Raw genomic sequence first — 4,855 nt, forward strand, 5'->3', positions numbered from 1 at the left:
GGGCAAGGCAAGGCAAGGCAAGGCAAGGCAAGGCAAGGCAAGGCAAGGCAAGGCAAGGCAAGGCAAGGCAAGGCAATAACAGGACAGGACAGGCAAGGCAAGGCAAGCAGGCGGGCGGGCAGGCGGGCGGGCGGGCGGGCAGCCAGCCAGCCAGCCAGCCAGCCAGCCAGGCAGGCAGGCAGGCAGGCAGGCAGGCAGGCAGGCAGGCTGGCAGGCAGGCAGGCAGGCAGGCAGGCAGGCAGGCAGGCAGGCAGGCAGGCAGCCAGCCAGCCAGCCAGCCAGCCAGCCAGCCAGCCAGCCAGGCAGGCAGGCAGGCAGCCAGCCAGCCAGCCAGCCAGCCAGCCAGCCAGCCAGCCAGCCAGCCAGCCAGCCAGCCACTCCCACTTTGTATTTATATGCATTCAATTTATATTCAAACATTATATATGTTAAGGGCCTAGTTTTAGTGTTTATTTTAAAAATGACAAACATCGAGTCGTTTTACCAGTCCTTTAGCGTTAACGGTGATGCATTTTAGAACTGAACAGAAATCACCTTTTCTGGATATATCAAATATCGAATCCGCTTAATGTGCCTACAATTCAATCATTCAAAAAATACATAATTTACATCATGCCTTTTCATAGAACAGACAATAAGATTTGAGACAATAAGAACTTTAGTTTTATAACTAAAGTTGCACAATTATACCAACTCTATGGTGGCTGGGTGGTAAGGTGTGTGGCTGGTGTTTTTGGAAGTCGCGAGTTCAAACGACCCAATGGGAGTACTTTTTTTTTTTTTATGCCATACAATCTTCCTAGTACTATTATGTAGGTTTGTGTGTGTGTGTTTTTATTCATTCTTTGGTTTTATAGATGACATACATATTGACTCCTTTTACCGGTCCTTAATTAGGCTCTGGGGAAGCAATGGTGGTGGTGGTGGTGCATTTAAAACTAAACCAAAAATCACCAGTTCTGGACGCGTCAAATATCATATCCGCTTAATGTGTCTACCAACCTAATTACTTAAAACTACACTATTTAATTCATTCATATCATGTGCATATTGGTCATTATGCTCATACAACCGACATAACAATTTATTTTCATTATTAGAATCATACATTTCATCAAGTAATACAGATACAAAGAGATTTTCTTTCTGAGAAGACCGTTAGTATTGGCTGGCTGGCAGGCAGGCAGGCAGGCAGGCAGGCATTTGAGGGTTATTATTTCGCCTGTTGATTGGGGGGGAGGGTTGATGTGTTAGGGGGTTTTCGGTTAGGTGTGGTGGTGGTGATTGGTGGTGGGTGGTGATTGGTGGTGATTGGTGGTGAGTAGTGGTGAGTAGTGGGGTGGTGGTGGTGGTGGTGGTGGTGGTGGTAGTAGTAGGTGGGAGGGGGGTGGGGGGGGAAGGGGAATGATGGTCTGTGGATTCCTTTCTCCGTACCCCTTACATATAAGCAAAAACAATGCCTTCCTGTGGTATAGAAACATTAACACAATTATATCAGTAACTGATATTGTATCCTTTTTAAACAGAAAAGATTGTACATACAAATACTTTTAAATTATCATTTATTTGTGGGAAATGGCATTTACGTCATTAAATTGATACCTCAGCATCAAGTGTCCTGCAGTGGTCCAGTGGTAAAGTGTATATAAGTGATGCGTATTCTTGGAGTGTGCGAGTTCAAACCCGGATTAAGCTATATATATATATATATATATATATATATATATATATATATATTATATATATATATATATATATATATATATATATATATATATATATATATATATACAACATGTTTTGTTTTGGTTGTTTGTTTTTGTATAAAGCCTCACACACTATATTAAGCGAGTTTGTTTTAAACATGACATACATATTAATTCATTTTACCAGGCCTTATTCCACACAACTCCGTGAATTTCCCGTGGAGCCAGCCAGCCAGCCAGCCAGCCAGCCAGCCAGCCAGCCAGCCAGCCAGCCATTCAAACAAAAACAAAACGAAACAAAACAAAACAAACAAAAAACATTAGTGCCAACAGCATTTGGTGTTCCCAGGCGGTCACCCATCCAAGTACTAACCAAACCCAACGTTGCTTAACTTCGCTGATCGGACGAGAAGCGGTGTTCTCAACGTGGTATGGCCGTTGGCATGAGACTGCCTACACATTGTGGCTAATAACCAACTCTTTTTAGTCATCACGGCAGGATACGGACCTTCTTGTGGTGGTCTTAATGGTAATTGTATCCTAACATATTTTTGTCTCCTTGGCATGGATATTTAACATCGTTTATTCAGTCTTGGGTTTATGTTCTTTCGCCATTTACAGACATTTTACATCTACCTACTTCCTCAGCCTACCTGCCAATTTCTAATGAATTTGTGGATTTTCTTTGTAATACATACATGTGTGTGCTCATCTGCTCTTCAGTTTTATGATATTTGTCTCATCTGTCCTGCTTTATGATACTTTTACAAAGAACATGAACAAATGCTTCTATTTTAGAGAAGATATGGGATCCAGGTTTCGGAGCCGTAAAACCAACCGTCGTGATTGGTGGACGAGTTGCCAGGTTGCAGCTTCTGTACCGTGCCGGCACATAAATAGGTTCGGCTCAAGCGGCGGCAGCATCATTCCCCCGTGACTGTCTGAGCGTCTCTCATCACCTTGGTTATCTCATCATCATCATGGTAGAAGCAAAGCCTACCAAGAAGGCTGCGGCTGCTGCTGCTGTGGTGGCCACCACCAGGAAACCTCGCGTCCAGGTTGCTCACCCGAAAACTAGTCAAATGGTTCTAGCCGCGGTCGCAGCACTCAAAGACCGTAAAGGGCTCGTCTCTACAAGCAATCAAGAAGTACGTTGTTGCCAACAACAAAAGTCGAGGCTGCCAAGATCGCCATTTACATCCGAAGATTTCTCAAGAAAGCAGTGGCTGACGGCATTCTTGTTCAGACCAAGGGAAGTGGAGCTAGTGGATCATTCAAGCTGGCCGTAGCAGAGAAGAGGGCCGTTCTAACTCCCAAGAAGCCACCACAACCAAGAAACCATCTACAGCAGCAAAGAAGGCCGTGGTAACTCCCAAGAAAGCCGCCACAAGCAACAAACCACCTACAGCCTTGAAAAAGAAGCAGCAGCAGCAGCTTGTTGTTGGGAACAAAAGCCCAAATAAAGAGAGCTTCAAAATCTCCCAAACCACCCAAGGCAAAGAAAGCTGTCAAGAAAACAACAAAGGCAAAATAAACGACGACATGCAAGGCAGCATGAATACACATGACAATAAACATCCAGGCCTCCCCCCTCAGTGGAGGGGCCTCATATGATTCCAAAAGAGTTTAGTTTTGTAGACAAATAAATCATTACTTTTGGGGTTAGATTTACTCTGTATATTATATATATATATATATACTACTATATATATATATCATATATATATATATATATATATACACATACATGGGTGAGGTGATATGGTACCAAAGTTTTGGGTGAGGTGATTGACATTTACACAAGATAAAACACGAACCAATGGGAATAAAAACATAAGAATGGAAGTAACTGCAGAAGGCCTATTGGCCCATAACACAAGCACTTCCTCTTGATGCTTCTATATTGGTTCGGAGTCTTGAAGCTATAATATATAGATATAGATATATATATATATATATATAGATATATATATATATATATATAATATATATATATATATATATATATATATATATATATATAATATCTATATATATATATATATGCACACAAAACTAAATAGTCATTGTTAGACAAATTGCCCCTATTAGAGGCAAGTTGACTAACAAGCCGAATGACTGCAATTGTTTTGAATTTGAGTTAAATCTAACATAGAAATGTAATCAAACCTAACCTAACCTATGCTAACCCAAGCTAAGCTAACCTAACCTAACACTAAGCTAACCCAAGCTAAGCTAAGCTAACCCTAACCTAACCTAAGCTAAGCTAACCTAACCTAACCTAACCCAGCAATTCATGATCTTAATATAATACTGTTAATTGGATAAACCAATTTGGAAACCGAAATGTTCGAAAATAACAAAATTAACTGTGCTTGGTTAGGAAAATTGGGCCTTGCATACTTGTCCCAATAGTGTGGTTCTCGCTTTTAGGTACGACATAAACGTATACCTAAGTTGAGAGAGAAAAAGATTCGCACTCAAACATGCATATCGATTGCCAGTCCTGAATTCTGGGTAGATATTCGTGTCCTCCCTTTTCATTTACCATCATTTGGATACTATCAAAACAGCTCTGAGAAGGATAAAATGAATAAAACGGGTAGCTCACTCATGTAAAAAGGAAGAGTTGGGAAAGATCTCTCTCTCTCTCTCTCTCTCCCTCACCCCCCCCCCCCACCACCACCAATGATCCTGCTCTGCTAGTATATAACGGAACAAACCTTCCCCCCCCCCCCCACCCCTCCCTCCCCAATCAGAGTCCCTTTAAGCATGCGAGGATAAAAAATAGATTTCATAAGACCCAATGTGCTAGCTGATATCAAAACAATTTATGTTATCGTCTATTAAGCCCTTCAGTAAAAAAGTATAGGGACCTAATTAGGTCCCGTTTTGAGGTGGTGGTGGGTGGAATCGATGGATTAGCCAAGCTCTTATCCGCCGAATCCGTAGAGGGTACGACCCTGGCGCTTCAGAGCGTACACCACGTCCATGGCAGTGACGGTCTTCCTCTTGGCGTGTTCCGTGTAGGTTACAGCATCACGGATGACGTTCTCGAGGAACACCTTCAGGACGCCACGGGTCTCTTCGTAGATGAGACCCGAAATACGCTTCACGCCGCCACGACGAGCTAAGCGACGAATAGCGGG

General features: G+C 42.6%; 1 non-coding gene across 1 annotated transcript; it reads right to left on the bottom strand.

Moving 5' to 3' along the window:
* Window positions 1–2,030: 2,030 nt before the first annotated feature.
* On the bottom strand, window positions 2,031–2,149 carry LOC138361855 (5S ribosomal RNA). Its single transcript, XR_011227227.1, has one exon. It is a non-coding gene; the product is annotated as a 5S ribosomal RNA (ribosomal RNA).
* Between the last annotated feature and the right edge of the window lie 2,706 nt (window positions 2,150–4,855).

Source organism: Procambarus clarkii, unplaced genomic scaffold, assembly GCF_040958095.1.
Source record: "Procambarus clarkii isolate CNS0578487 unplaced genomic scaffold, FALCON_Pclarkii_2.0 HiC_scaffold_919, whole genome shotgun sequence".
Lineage (NCBI taxonomy): Eukaryota > Metazoa > Arthropoda > Malacostraca > Decapoda > Cambaridae > Procambarus > Procambarus clarkii.